General features: G+C 43.9%; 1 long non-coding RNA gene across 1 annotated transcript; it reads left to right on the top strand.

Moving 5' to 3' along the window:
• The first annotated feature begins 244 nt into the window (after positions 1-244).
• LOC137545005 (uncharacterized) lies at positions 245-13,664 on the top strand. The gene is made up of 4 exons (XR_011025963.1): positions 245-365; positions 9,640-9,737; positions 11,026-11,164; positions 13,578-13,664. It is a non-coding gene; the product is annotated as an uncharacterized lncRNA (long non-coding RNA).
• The last annotated feature ends 2,894 nt before the right edge of the window (positions 13,665-16,558 follow it).

The following is a 16,558-nucleotide window of genomic DNA, read 5'->3' as shown; positions in this document are numbered from 1 at the left end:
TAAAACACATACAAATAAGTACATTTCTCCCAGAGTAAAATGAGCCATAAATTACTTTTCTCCTATGTTGCTGTCGCTTTCAGTAAGTAGTAAAAATCTGACATTACCGACGGATTTTGGACTAGCCCATCTTCTCATAGGGGGGTTCTCAGGGTTTCTTTATTTTTAAAAGCACTTAGTGAATGGCAGTTGCTCTGTCCAACTGCCAAAATAGTGTGCAGTGAGCAGGGAGGCTGGCCAGCATCTTTATATAAATCTTTTTCAGGGAATGTGTTTTTAAAGAATAAAGGTCATGCTGAGAATCCCCTATGGAAAGATTTACTAGCCCAAAATCTGTCGGTAATATCATATTTCTACTACCTACTGTAAGTGACAGCAACACAGGAGAGAAGTATTTTTTGGCTTATTTTACTCTGGGAGAAATGTACTTCTGATTTGTATGTGTTTTAACCACTTTACCCCCGGCGGTACGAATTTCTCTGTCCCTTGATTCCCCCCTAAAAAAACAGGGACGGAGAAATCCGTACCTTCCGCGCTACCGCCGCTGTCTGCGCTACCGCCGCTCGTGCGCGCGTTCCCGCCGCTAGTGCACACCGCCTCCCGCTCGCCCGGAGATCAATAAACGGGAAAATCCATTCCCGTTCGTTGATCTAAGCTCCCGCAATGATCCGCTGCTTCTATTACAAACAGCGCGATTATTGTGATTCTCCCAGCCTCCTACTGCTTCCTGTAAGCGTCCTTCCGGACGCTTACAGGTCGCATGTAAACAGACTCACTGTGGCCATCTTGTGTCCAAATAGTAAACTACACCCTAAAGCATTTTACACACACAAATACATTGTTTTACCCAATAAATTAACTCATTACCTCCCACACTCCCCAATTATTATTTTTTGTAATTTAAAAAAAAAAAAAATACAATAAAAAAAACAAACATAAATAGTTACCTTAGGGACTGAACTTTTTAAATATTTATGTCAAGAGGGTATAACACTGTTACTTTATAAACTACGGGCTTGTAATTAGGGATGGACGCAAAACTGAAAAAAATGCACCTTTATTTCCAAAATATTGGCGCCAAACATTCTGATAGGGACATAATTTAAACGGTTTTATAACCGGGACAAATGGGCAAATACATTTCATGGGTTTTAATTACAGTAGCATGCATTATTTAAAAACTATAATGGCCGAAAACTGAAAAATAATATTTTTTCCCACATTTTTTCCTATTTTCCCATTAAAACACATTTAGAATAAAATAATTCTTGGCATAATGTCCCACCTAAAGAAAGCCTAATTGGTGGCGAAAAAAACAAGATATAGTTCATTTCATTGCGATAACTAATAATAAAGTTATAGACGAATGGATGGATGGAGCGCTGAAAGGTGAAAATTGCTCTGGTGTTCAAGGGGTAAAACCCCTCGGGGGTGAAGAGGTTAAATTCTAAGATTTTTGCGACACTTCCTCTTTAAATTAAACCCTTAGAAGATGGGTTGGACTGGCCAGTAGAGATGGCCCGAACATTTCGCCAACGAACGGTTCCCGGCGAACTTCTGGTGGTTTGCGATCGCGGAGAACCGCAAACTTTACCGGAACTTCGATTCGCCCCCATAGTGCATCATGAGGGTCAACTTTGACCCTCTACATCACAGTCAGCAGGCACATTGTAGCCAATCAGGCTACAATCCTGGAGCCACTCCTCCCCTTATAAAAGGCAGGCTGCGTCAGCCATTTTACTCGTGTGCCTGCAGTAATTAGAGAAGGGAAAGCTGCTGCAGACTCTCATAGGGAAAGATTAGTTAGGCTCTTGTGGGCTTCTTAGCTTGCTCCTTGCTTATTCTTATTGCTAAAAAAAATCACCCCTCAACAGCTCTTTTGAGAGCTAATCTTGTTCTTGTGATCTATTTTTTTTATGTGTCCCACTGACACTTGTGTTGCATAGACAGCCTTGGTAATTACTACTGTGTATGCCACTGCCAGGCCCAGCACATTCATTGTCTACCTGTGTGTGGGACAGGTGCACACTGTAATACCCATTACTGCAAATACCTACCTGTTGTTCACAGTGCACCCACCTACCTACGTGAGCGCACGCAGTGTCACTGTGCCTGTCTGGTACCTGTCTGTGTGTGACAGGTGCACATTGTAATACCCACTGCATATACCTACCTGTTGTTCACTGTGCACCCACCCACCTACATGAGCACACGCAGTGTCACTGTGCCTGTCCGTTACCTGTCTGTTTGTGACAGGTGCACATTGTAATACCCCCTGCATATACCTACCTGTTGTTCACTGTGCACCCACCCACCTATGTGAGCGCACATAGTGTCACTGTGCCTGTCCGGTACCTGTCTGTGTGTGACAGGTGCACATTGTAATACCCATCACTGCATATACCGGCCGGCTATATGAGTGTCTCGAGGGGGGGCACACCAAAGATAATAAGGTTGTTGCTTCATTGTGGACAGACCAAATTTGATCAGCTGGACAGTCACTGTTCTGTCATTCAGCTACTTCAGCCCGACTATATGGGCTGGAAAGCCGCCATCACCTGCACTCTCGTCATGGTGCGCACCAGTCCAGCACGGCCGTCACTACACAAACAGCTGTTTGCAGTCACTACTGCATACCTTTCACTGCATCTTTGACTGCACATTGTATTATACCTGGCAGTCAGTGCATACCTTTCACTTGAATGGATGGCAGACTTGCCCTCCATAACAGATTTTTGTTAAAGGATTTAAAGTTGATTCATCTCATATACAGCAGGGCCTCGAAAGTCCTTCTGTATTGTTATTTTTTGTCACTACCTCGGGACGTGCATGCCATGCCTGCTGCCTTCCTTGGATGTGTGGTGGTAGCCGTTCCTGCTCCTTTGCACACAGCGTGCCTGCTGCCTTCCTTGGATGTGTGGTGGTGGTAGCCGTTTCTTAGGCTCCCACCCCAGACCGGAATCGAACCCTGATTCCCTGGCCATTACCCGTGGTCACTCACAATGGCAGACTTGCCATAACAGATTCTCGTTGCAGGTACTGAAGAGCAAGCAGAACAAGTATTTAAAAAAATAGATGTAAGCTTTAACAACGGTAGAGAAAGAACCATCGAAAGTTGATAAGGCAGTCAGACATCACCTGATATCACTGAGGAAGAGCAATCTCGCCAAGGTGCGCACCAGTCCAGCACGGCCATCACAACACAAACAGCTGTTTGCGGTGTGTTACACAGTGAGCTTGGTGTGTCAGTGTAAAGCAGTACTCTAATTACACTCCCTGATTGATGTATACACATGCAAGATGTTTTAAAGCACTTTAGGCAAATTAGCATTCAATGTGATTTCAGCCTTTAAAACGCTGCTTTGCGTCAAATCCAGATTTTTCCCTGGGACTTTTGGCATCTATTCCACTCTGCCATGCCCCCTCCAGGTGTTAGACCCCTTGAAACATCTTTTCCTTCACTTTTGTGGCCAGCATAAGTGTTTCTAGTTTTCAAAGTTCGCCTTCCCATTGAAGTCTTTTGCGGTTCATGAAAGTTTGTGCGAATCGAACGTTTGGCGAAGGTTCGCACACCTAGTTCACAAACTGAAAATCGGAGGTTCAGGCCATCTCTACTGGCCAGTTACATCAAAGTGGTCATTATGACCATGTAACTTGTTAGGAGCACATATGGATAGATGGATAGACAATGCAGTAGATTTGTGTACAGGGGCGTAACTAAAAATCACTGCGCCCCCTGCAAAACTTTGGATGTGCCCCCGCCCCCCCCCCCCCCTTTGCACACTGAATAGGGACTGTCTACAAATCTTTGTCTACAAAACTTTGCATGATTCATTATCAGTGGCTGAGCAGATGCAGTCATTAGAACAATTGTGCAGAGAGCAGAGTTGTTTCTCTCCCTGCCCTTAGGTGTCAGTCTCTTAGGATGGGGCTCCCGGTTGCTTCTGGACCCCCCTGCGGCAGCATTCCTTGCAGGGTCTATTGTTACGCCCCTGTTTGTGTATATCTTTGTTTGTGTTTTTTTGAATAAGTTTAATTGTATAGCACATCAGAAAATGACTGTGCTAAATTATTGCAATAGTAAGAATTATAATCCTAATATAGATAGATAGATATATATAGATAGATAGATAGATAGATAGATAGATAGATAGATAGATAGGTAGATAGGTAGATGGATGGATGGACGATAGGTAGATAGAGACAGATCGTTTAGTTCTTTGCCTGGAAAGATAAAATACTTATCTACTTATCACAGTCATTTCCTGTTGAAATTCTTTGTGCATAAATCACAATATGCATTGTTGATTATGTTACTTTCCTTATATTAACCCATAATTTATGTCTCGGCGGTACACATGGCCTTTGATTGAAATCTGATTGATTCCAGTAACGGCAGGGCAAGGTGACAGAATAGCGATTTGTATGATGTTCATAGCATTGATGAAGGCAGCTTTGAACTAGGGGAAGTTCATAACATAAGTCATGTTTTCTACAATCATCGGCGGGGCTGACATTTTCCCCAACTGCACCCGCGTGACTCATTTATATGAAAATGAGCAGATGAATGCTGGGAAGAGGGACATGACTGTGATAATGTTCAGTGGCGGCCCCGGTGTCAGCCGCGCTCAGCGCTCAATATTCCCCACTCCCAGCCAGGGATTTCATCATCTTCTATGGACTCTCCACGCCGCGGAGCCACTTCTCATTTATTAGTCATTTATTTGGAAGATTATTCACTCTGTTTTGTCTCGTGGCAGACACAGTGTGGGGATGTAGTTACAGAAATGTATTTATAAAAGGCAGAGGAAACAACCCATGGTAACACATTAATATGGTTACTAGGGACGCTCACTTGAATTTCACCGAATTTAATTTGCCGCTTCTCCGTCGGAAATTATTATTATGTATTTATATAGCACCGACATCTTCCGCAGCGCTGTACAGAGTATATTGTCTTGTCACTTAACTGTCCCTCTAAGGGGCTCACAATCTAATCCCTACATTACTCCTATGTCTATATCGTGTAGTGTATGTATCGTAGTATAGGGCCGATTTTGGGTAAAGACAATTAACTTATCTGTATGGTTTTGGGATGTGGGAGGAAACCAGAGTACCCAGAGGAAACCCGCGCTGACACGGGGGAAACATACAAACTCCTTGCAGATGTTGAACTGGCTGGGATTTGATCCGGGGACCCAGTGGTGCAAGGCGAGAGCGCTAACCACTACGCCGCCGCGCTGCCCAGGAAACCTGCATTTACGATCTGAAAATGGAAATCGGAATTCCGTGGAATTCTAATTTACCGCAGTTTGGTAATTTAACCCAATCACGTTATCGCAGAACTTGGAAGCATTGGATTAATCAGAGAATGCTGAATTTTTCTGCAAAAATAGTATTACAGCTGTAATTTTAGGCCAATCACAAAATTCAGTTTTTCCAATTTACGATTTTTCTATTTCCGAAGTTTTTTTTTTTTTTTTTGCATTCAGACCTGTAATTTCTTGGCATTTCCCTTCCTCAAAGTCTCACTTACCACTGGGTACAGTGGTATGTCACTATTAGTACACACATTACTCAGTGTGCTCAGCATTGCCTGTGACTTGTGTATAACCCCTATACTTCTATGAAGTGAATCAGACCTAAATTTCTAGACTTATACTTGAGTATATACAGTACTTCACCCCAGTTCGCTGTAGTCAGTTTAATCACATTTGGTCACTGGCCCATCCCAGTTTGCCCTTAGGACAGAATCATAATTTTCTTAGCTCATCCAGTACAGTGTCATTTTAGCAGTGTTTACATAAGTAGCCCAATATAGAATTGTGTACATTCTATGTGCAATGCATGCTAAGCTACTTGCAGAAACAGCCAAGGCCGGATTTATACTTTTTGTGCCCCTAGGCCAAGTATGCTGTGGCTCGCCTTTCTTGTGCCATAGTGCCCCTCCCATTCCATGTGCAGCCCTCACTTCCATGTGCATCATCCATGTACTCGGGGCCGGCACTGCCATAGAGGCAAAGGGGCAATTGCCCCAGGGCCCTAGACCTCTGGGGTGGCCCCTGCACCGCCAGACCCTGTCCCTGGCAATCATTACTTCCCCCCGCTGCTAGACCGCTGCACATTAGCTGCTTATAGCTTACTTGGTAGGCTGCGGCTGCACTGTCTGTACGCTCACCAGTCATGCTGCCTGTCTCCTATTACACTACCCTGCACTGCCTACAGACACAAGTAAGTAACTAATTTTCAGAGGCCTTGGGAGGTGGCAAGGTTGTGTTTATTGGCGGGGGGGTGTTTGATAATGGGGCCCCTACTTGCCCGAGGGCCCTTAAACCGGCCCTGCATGTACTGCAGCCCCTCTCTTTCACAAACAGCTTCCTTGAGCACCAGTTTCCTTTTTCATGTGTTGCTCCCCATTTCAGCCTCCTCTTTCATATGCAACAACCCCTCTTTTTCATGTCCAGGTGCCCCCTTGGACTGCAGCCACCCAACGCCTCGGTCTTTGTGGCCTTTCTGGAAATGTGACCCTGGAAGCAGCGGGAAAATAAAATGTACGCTGCCTGTATCATGTAGCGAGGTTCTTTGTCCCACTCTCACTGTAGGCAATTGAAAAAGTAAAACGTTGAAAAAGATTTTCCGATCATTTTTCTATGAGAAATCGGTCAGAAAAACGATCGAAAATCAGATTGGACATGTCAGAAATGATCTATCAACCCATCTATCTGCCAAAAAAATCTCATGATGTATTGCCAGCATAAGGGCTGGAACCCACTAGAGCAATTATTTTGAGTGTTTAGGACCAAAACGCTAGCGATTTCCCTAAACGCTCAGGTGATTTTAATAGATGGGCCAAATTCCACGGGAGTGATTGCGATTACCAAAATCACAAGAGCAGGACATGCAGCATTTTTTGAGCATTAGCGTTTGCGTTAGTGTACTGGCGTAATCGCTCATGAATCGCTATACAGAGCGATGTTCTAGCGTTTTTAAATTACTGCACACTGTAAAAAAAATTAAATTGATTAATTCATTGAAAGGACCAATCAGAATTAAAACCGCTAATCGCAAATCACTACACTGGTAAAAAGCTTACACTTTTTAAAATTGCTACCAAAATGGCCAGAAAACGCTCATGAAATCGCTTACAAGACACTCATTAAAAACGCTAGCGATTAGCGATAGCGCTTTGTAGTGGGTTTTAGGCCTAAAGCCAGTTTCCACTATAATAGCGGTATAAAATACAGTATGTTTTAAATGATTTCAAAGAACATGTAACTGGGCTGAACTGCAATTTATTCTTAAATGTAACTATACAGTAGTTGAGCAGTTAGTATGTCGAATATACCCAAAGGACCTGCTACAATTACAAAAGATAAAATATATGCATGCAGTTCTTTAATTACCTTGTATCCCACAAAAATAACTGATTCGGTTGTTAAACAAAGTTCCCAAAACCTGTGCTTAAACCAATCAACTTAAAGCAAATCTGGACTGACAATTAAAATAAATATAAGCATGCAATACTTACCTCCCGCATAGTCTACTCGTCAATCTTTCTCCTCTCCCGCATCCTGTTTGTCCACTGCGATCGATGGAATTCTCGATCTTCCATTTTAAAAATGGCCATGACCCCATAACAGCTTCTGCGTCAGCACACTGTTAAACTGTAATATCACCTACATGAGCCATAGGGAAACATGGGCATTATCTTGCACATCAGTTGCCCTTTCAGTTATAACTGACAGCAACAGATATATAACTGACAGTAGCTGAAATATCTCAGTCCTGACATAATTTTGTCAGAACTGGAAGGAAGAGTTGTTAGAAGAAAATATTGAGCTTCTGAGAGGCGAAGTAAGTATGTAATATTCATTTGCAAAATGCACCATGTGTTAATTTTAAATAATTTTACTTGATTCAAATTCACGTTAAGGAATTTAAAGAGAAACCATGACCAAGAATTGAACTTCATCCCAATCAGTAGCTGATACCCCCTTTTACATGAGAAATATTTTCCTTTTCACAAACATCAGGGGTCTCTGTGTGGCTGATATTGTGGTGAAACCCCTCCCACAGGAAACTGTGAGGACCATGGTCCTGGCAGTTTCCTGTCTGTGAACCTCATTGTATTGTGGGAAATAGCTGTTTACTGCTATTTCCAACTGCCAAAAAAGCAAGCAGCAGCTACTTCCAGTGACATCACTAGCCAGCAGTAAAATGTCACCATGTGATAAATGTCAGAAGGTATATCAGGGAGAGAAAAGATTTTACAATGGGCAAACACTGACTAAATAATTTATGCACAATTATTGTAAAAATGAAGCAATTTTTTATTACATTATTTTCACTGGAGTTCCTCTTTAAGGGTAACGGGACAATTAATTTGCTTTTGTAGTGGAGTGTTCCTCAGCAGAGCAGGCAGAGGGTCACGGAGGCAATTGTTCTTCCCCTGCTAAAATTGTCATGCTAGAATAAAGATGACCCAAGCAATACATAGTTTCATATTAAAAATTTTACAACAACGCTTGCATGTACTGTAACTGGGATCATTATATATATATATATATATATATATATATATATATATATATATATATATATATATATATATATATATATATATATATATATATATATATAGTGACGGGCTAGGTCTGCCAACGCTCATCTGCTTCACACGCATGCACGCTGAGCGGTCACATGCGCACACCCGCCGCACGCGCCCGCACCTCCTGGCCCCCAACTGCATCATTCCTACAACTCTCCTCAGGGTCTCTGCGGCCCTCCCTGCACATGCGCACTGCAAAAAACACACACACACAGGTATACGGGACGCAAAGACACTTGCGTTTTATTAGGTAGAATATATATATATATATATATATAATTTACATGTCTAAACCATGAAATAACAAGCAAATTTGCGGGCAATAGAATAAGTGATTTTGTTCTTGTGCACCATCTGTAAACCTTTGTGCGATATCTCCAGTAATTTTTTACTCAAGGTTGTTATGGGGCCCTTGAGCAGAGGGTGTTACTTGATGTGCTCACTATTAATTTTCCTTTGTTGCTCCACCCTCTGACTTTGTTTCAAGGCCCATCGACTATCGACCATCGACTATACACAGTGTGCATAGCATGAGAATGCAAACTGACCAATCAACTCTTATTCATAGGGTAGGGGCAGATAGCATTGCTCAATAGTGCCTAGATATGATGGGCCCATGAAAATGTTGCTATGGAGCCCTATAATGTCTAGCTATGCCACTGAATCAAGGGAATTGTTATTATGACGATGTATATATACATTCCAAGCCTGCACATGTTACTGTCTACAGCCCACACTAGCTGCTGCGTCCTCCGGCTTTGATATCAGATCGGTGATTATTTTAGAGATGGGCTGTTGTTTTTTTTACAATAAAGCCTTCCATGTGTTTGTTCATTTGTTTCCTGTATTACTTATTACGCCTTCCAAAAGATTTTTCTATTACCTGGCAGGTCCTTAATTACGTGAATATACAACATGATAGCGTGTGCTGTGAGCTGTTTAAGCAGCCGCTGTGCCATTCACGGAAGGCTTTGGCTTTGATATGGCTTCCACCAGTTCCTTTGTACTTGCCTCCTTTTCTCTTCCCTTAGATCTTGGTGTTGATGTGCATTGGGCTCAGTGTGAAGCGCAGAGCATGCTGCACCGTAAATATGGCTTTCCAGATGTCCGCAGACTAACATAAATCAAGGTAATTTCAATGTGGCTTTAATGTTGAATTCTGCTGGGTTTATTTACATACTGTAACTAGATGTGAACGCTCCTCCAACCCAACCCCCAAGGCATTTTTTCTTTTATTATACCATCACCTATGGCTACAGATCTTCAAGTATATCACAACCTTTCCTCAAACAGGTTTCTATTTGGGATAAGCAGTAAGGTGGGACACTTCCCAAATTGAAAAAGTGCTACCGTTATTATTATTCTCCTGGATACTCTAATACCTGGGTGGGCTATTTATTGGTTTTGTAACCCCTAGTGTTACCTGAGATGATATGTGACATGATGAGATAAACATCTCAAAAAAGTCATTTTAGGAGTAGCGGGATACATATAATTGTTTATCTCATCAGTTTATTTTCACCTCTGGAGACTACAACTACCCCGGGAAATACCTGTCCAGGTGGACTGGTTTACGAAACCTCCTTTTATTAAATAATAATAATAACAGAAGAAAGATCGGCACCACACTTCGTATGCATTAATCAGCTCTTAAACCTTTATTCCATGATAGAGTTTGACAGGCAGCGACAGCCCGCTGTTTCGGCCAAGACCGATCTTTCTTCTGGAATAATACATATGACCCTCGGGTACAAGGGTGAAGATCTTGGCACACATCTTTAAGGAACTTTGAGCTATACGTGGGTGCTCCTGGATACATGCTTGCATAATAATAATAACAATAATAATAATTTTATTAGGTTTTCTAATTTTTCTTTTGACAGCAGAGGACAAAATAACAAGAACAACTGCCACATTGCGGTGCAAAAGACTGAAAGAAATGAGCATACAACCAACTAGGCAAAAGATCAAAATTTACAGTTAAATCTGCAATCAAAATCCCCATACCAAAACCACCAAACCTCCCACCCCATCTACCATTGAGTTCCACTGTGCACAGAAAAAGTCCAGATAAAGAGATGTACATACAAGTTTCCTGTCACTTGAACCAGAAAACGGAGTAAAGAAACCACCTTTGGTATTGGAGACCAGGGTTTAAATTCTGCCTAGAACCACTATCTTTTCTTTGGCAAAGACTCCCCAATGCTCCTCAATTGGCCTACTGTTTAGTGACTTCAACTCTACTGTATAAATCAAACTTTATTTATAACAGACACTAACAAACACATAGGGACTTCTAGACATGCTACTTAATTACACACACACACATCTTTAATAAATTTGTAAAACTAATTTGAAGGCTGTGGAGTTGAAGAATGACTACTGATGATGTCACCCTTACCTTCCTCACGTTTCAGCTCCCTAGAAAGTTAAACCAGCCCCACTGCTAACCCACCCACGGGAAACAGCATGATGATTCGCATCCTGCAGCTATAGAGACCAGGATGCCAAAGAGGAAGACGGAAGTATCGCATGTGCCTCGTTCCAGCCAGGAGGGTGAGTTAATAACAAAAACCTACTACACAGAAAGTGTACATGCTAGGGTGTGCTAAACAAGTGGGTACATGCACTGGTCAAAAAACAAGAATTAGTAAACAAACACACTACCAGTATATGCCGTTCAACCACCTGATATTTATTGAGAATCAAAGGTTATTTTTTACCTGATTGATAATAATGAATCTGTAAAAAAAGTTTTTTTGTAGCACACCATATTAATGCACAATTTATCATTAAACGGGGTGTTGCCCCACAATGTCTCAAACAGAAAGTCTCAGGGGACTGCACACAGACCAGAATATAGCCAGTTGACCATATCACTCCCCCAACATGGGGAGAGGCGGACACGGACACCTACAATGCCAAAAGATTAAAGCATCTAATATGCTAATTGCCCGTCAAACGTGTCCGCATCACCCCATGCGCCAATATCACAGTGGTCAACAGCAATAAAAATGTGCCCCCCCAAAGCCCCCCTATATATTTTTTTTTTTTTTTTTTCATGGGTGACGACCCATGTTAGTTGGTATCTTGATGTGGATGTCTGCATGCAGGGCATGGTGTTGTGATTGCGGGGGGGCATAGGGGGGCTTTGGGGGGGCACATTTTTATTGCTGTTGGGGCAACACCCCGTTTAATGATAAATTGTGCATTAATATGGTGTGCTACAAAAAAACTTTTTTTACAGATTCATTATTATCAATCAGGTAAAAAATAACCTTTGATTCTCAATAAATATCAGGTGGTTGAACGGCATATACTGGTAGTGTGTTTGTTTACTAATTCGGGTGAGTTAATAACTCTGATGCGCTCAGCATTGGGAGCTCTGGGTGAGTGGGTCCACCTATACCTGGCTACTTATACTGGGAGCATTTAAACCTGGCTACCTATACTGGGGGCACCTACACCTGGATACCTATACTGGAGGCACTTACACCTGACTACGTATAATGGAGGCAATTATACTTGGCTACCTATACTGGGGGTACGTATATCTGGCTACCTATAATGGAGGCACCTAAACCTGGCTACCTATACTGAGGACAACTACCCCTGGCAACCTATACTGGAGACGCTTATACCTGCATACCTACACTGGCAGCACCTATACTTGGCTACCTATACTGTGAGCACCTATACTTGGCTACCTATACTGGGAGCACCTATACCTGGCTATCTATACTGGGAGCACCTATACCTGGTTACCTATACTGGGGCACCTATACATGGCTACATACTGAGTAGATTGGGCACCTATACATGGCTACCTATACTGGATGCACCTACACCTGACTTCCTATACTGGTGGCACTGATACATGGCTACCTATACTGGTGGCACTGATACCTGGCTACCTATACTGGGGGCACCTACACCTGGCTACCTTTACTGGCTACCTATACCTGGCTACCTATAATGGGGCACTAATGCCTAGCTACTTATATTGGGGACACCTATACCTAGCTAGTGGCTACATATACCGGGGGTACCTATACATGGCTACATATACTGGAGGCACCTATACCTGGCTACCTATACTGGAGGCACCTATACCTGGCTACCTATACTGGAGGCATCTACACCTGGCTACCTATAATGGGGCACGTATACCTTTCTATCTATACTGGGGGCACCTATACCTGACTACTTACACTGTAGGCACCTACAGCAGGCTTCCTATGATGGGGCCACCTACACCTGGCTACCTATATTGAGAGCACCTATACTTGGCTCATACTAGGGGGACCCCTGGAGTGAAAACACTAAATCTAGAATAAAGTTTTGTGACTCAACCCCTTATATGGAAAAAATATATATACAAGTACAGTAAACTGTTAGTACAAGAAAGTAACGTGAAAATAAAGCAGATAATATTGTCCCTTCAAAGTACCACTTTGTTTGTTCTAAGGAACTAAATGCATAGAGCAAATTTCTCATAAATGTCAGCAATTAGCTCGCTCTACAGCGATGGTTAAGCCGGTGCGTAAGAGCAGAGAGCGCCGCCATCTTTCTCATAAAAGAGTTCTCGTGAAAATCTTCATAAACTCTGCGCTGTAAAAATCAAATTGTATTCCACTGTCTTATGTTTTATCTCTTTGCAAGAAGCGTTTTTAAATTTCCCCGGAGAAAAATTTTAAAACAAAAGTAAGTGCGCATCACCCGGGCGAAAATTGTACTTAAAGCTTTCTTCTTTACAACAATAATAAAAGGATTACCGACAAAATATATGTCACAATAAAAAATTTATGCTGTGATAGTAGAAACAAGAAAGTAATGAAAGTTATTAGCTCCGCTGGCAAACAGCAGCCTGAGTGCCTCCAATGCTCAGCTATCACAGAACATGACATTATTTTGACTTATGACTGTGGCTTAGCACATATAATAATAAAGCGCTTTTGTTCTGTTTTAGGTAGTTAAAGCGGAAGGATCTGATTGTTCAGGAAAGTGCAGCAGTCTCTTCTTAAAACAAACCTGTACCCAATACATACATCAAATAAATGTGCCACTATCTACGCATCTTGGAGCAGCGGACGTGCTTTCAACAGCATCTTTCTACTGATCTTTATTTTCAATAGTGTATGTCTCTGCTGCCTGTTTTTGGCTGTTTATTGTCTTTCCTGTGATGTTAACACTTTGCACAGGCTGTGATCATCACCCTTCAGCACCTGGATGAGGAAGAGGCCCTTCTTTTAACCACTGTATTAGCGCTTTGTTGATGCTGCGGCGGCAATGACCACATCTTAAATTCTGTATGTGTTCTGATTACCGGTAGCCTTTAGCAAAGCGTTTCCCTAAAGTGAAGGGAGGTAAATAATTAATACTTACCTGGGGCTTACTCCAGCCCCATGGACACCGTTGTGCTCCTTAATGTCCTCCCCGGCTGCTCCGGTCGTTTGGAATCCCTCACAGTATTAGCGCTCCAGTCAGAGTCCAATGTGCACGCGTGGCCCACCCACACATGTGCCCCTGTTGCACTACAGTTGCCGATAGCGTTCTGTGCTCACTGTGCAGGTGCAGAGCGTGTCTGGAAATGGGGGCACACGCTACCAGGCAGCTCATGTGCAGTGGACTGCAACTGGAGTGCTAATAGCGGGAGGGATTACAGATGACCAGAGCAGCCAGGGAAGACAGTGCGGGAGGCAACGGTAGTCAGATACCCTTTAAAGCAAATCTGGAAAAAGAAAAGCTACCCGTATTTCGCGCCGTATAAGACGCTCCGGAATATAAGACGCACCCAGGTTTAGAGGGCAAAAATCGGGAAAAAAAATACTAAACCTGGTGCGTCCATATTCCAGGAGCGTCTTGTACATGTCCTTCTGTGTGTCCTCATGTGTGCTCCTGTGCCCCCCATATCCTCATGTGTCCTTCTGTGTGTCCCCCTGTGCCCCATGTGTCCTCCTGTGCCCCCCCATATCCCCATGTGTCCCTCTGTGTATCCTTCTGTGCCTCCCATGTGTCCTCCTGTGCCCCCATGTGTCCTTCTGTGCCTCCCATGTGTCCTCCTGTGCCCCCCATGTGTTCTCCTGTGTGTCCTTCTGTGCCCCCCATGTGTCCTCCTGTGTGTCCTCCTGTGCCTCCCATGTGTCCTCCTGTGCCCCCCATGTGTTCTCTTGTGTCCTTATGTGCCCCCCATGGGTTCTCCTGTGTGTCCTCATCTGCCCCCATGTGTCCTGTGCCCCCCATGTGTCCTGTGCCCCCATGTGTCCTCCTGTGCCCCCCATGTGTCCTCATGTGCCCCCCATGTGTCCTCATGTGCCCCCCATGTGTGCTCCTGTGCCCCCCCATGTGTCCTCCTGTGCCCCCCCATGTGTCCTCCTGTGCCCCCATGTGTTTTTCTGTGCCCCCTCATGTGTGCTCCGGTGCCCCCATGTGCCCTCATTTGCCCCCCTGCCTTCCTCCCTCCCACCTGCCCGAGTCTCCTGGCCCCCCGGGTGGAGAGTTAATAGCGGCAACAACTTACCTTTGCCAGGCTCCCGCGCTGATCCTAGATCATTGCGCTGCCCCTTGCTAGCCTCCTCTGCCTCCCCCCTGTGTATCTGGCCCCCCCGGGTGTAGGAATAAGTATCGGCAGCTTACCTCCGCAGTGCGCCCGCGATGACTGCAAACGTCCGTCTTCCAGGCACTTCTCGCTCTAGTGGCCGGCTTGAACTGATGACGCGCAGTTCAAAGCCGGCCACTAGAGCGAGAAGTGCCTGGAAGACGGACGTCTACAGTCATCGCGGGCGCACTGCGGAGGTAAGCTGCCGATACTTATTCCTACACCCGGGGGGGCCAGATACACAGGGGGGAGGCAGAGGAGGCTAGCGGGGGGCAGCGCAATGATCTAGGATCAGCGTGAGAGCCTGGCAAAGGTAAGTTGCCGCCACTATTAACACTCCATCCGGGGGGCCAGGAGACGCAGGCGGGCACAGAAAGGCAGGCACAGAAAGGCAGGGAATCCCCAACGTGGCGGCGGGTCGGCGGTTCGGATCGGCGGGCGTTAAGTTGGGGATTCCCTGCCTTTGCCGTATAAGACGCAGGGACTTTTTCTCCCCATTTTTGGGGAGAAAAAGTGCGTCTTATACGGCGACAAATACGGTAGTTGCTCACCAATGTAGAGGGATCTGGATCCCATACAGTCATCCTGGTCCACACTCCATGCTCTTAGTCCACCACTGTCCCCTGTTTAAATGTTGTGCCTTTTGGACTCCTCGAAAAGGCTTTGGAAACACTTGCATCCCAAATGCTTTAGAAGATGGGAACACCCATACTGCACAATGTATAATTTGGGTGCCAAAGGCATTGCAATTTGACTATTATATAACCAAACTATGGTTAACATCGTTGGAGGAGCCAAAGGTGCATGAAGTTCAACTACTATGTAGCCAAACTCCACCTAATATCCAAGATAGCAGCAGTGGAGCACAGAATTTGACTATTATGTAGCCAAACACCAAATAGAAGCAAGGGGGTTTAAGGGATACCAGGGGATCAGCTATGAAGTAGCTTTACCCCTGATATTCATGGAGTAAGAAGGCGGCACACAGAGTTTGGCTACTATGTAGCGGAACTCCAGATATCGGCAAGGGTAAGTGTTAGGGCATCTGAAGTTTAGCTATTATGTAGCTGAATACCACATTGGCTGTTAGTGGTAGGTGGGGGTGTTAGTGTTATGGTGGCCATACATGGTACAATAAAAATGTTTGATAATCCCGTTTATTCGATCCAAATTATCGAATCGAATGAAAGTTGAAAATATTTTTTATTTCGATCAAGAAATTCGAACGATTATCCCGTTTTTTTGAGAAAAATCAGATTGGACATGCTGGAAAAATCTTTATATTCGATCTAATAGAATAATCGAACTAAATTATCTAATCGAAAAAAAATGAAAAATTGTACCATGTATGG

Source organism: Hyperolius riggenbachi, chromosome 2 (genome assembly GCF_040937935.1).
Source record: "Hyperolius riggenbachi isolate aHypRig1 chromosome 2, aHypRig1.pri, whole genome shotgun sequence".
Lineage (NCBI taxonomy): Eukaryota > Metazoa > Chordata > Amphibia > Anura > Hyperoliidae > Hyperolius > Hyperolius riggenbachi.
Note: the sequence above shows the minus strand (reverse complement) of the source record. Positions and strands in the feature narration are given on the sequence as shown.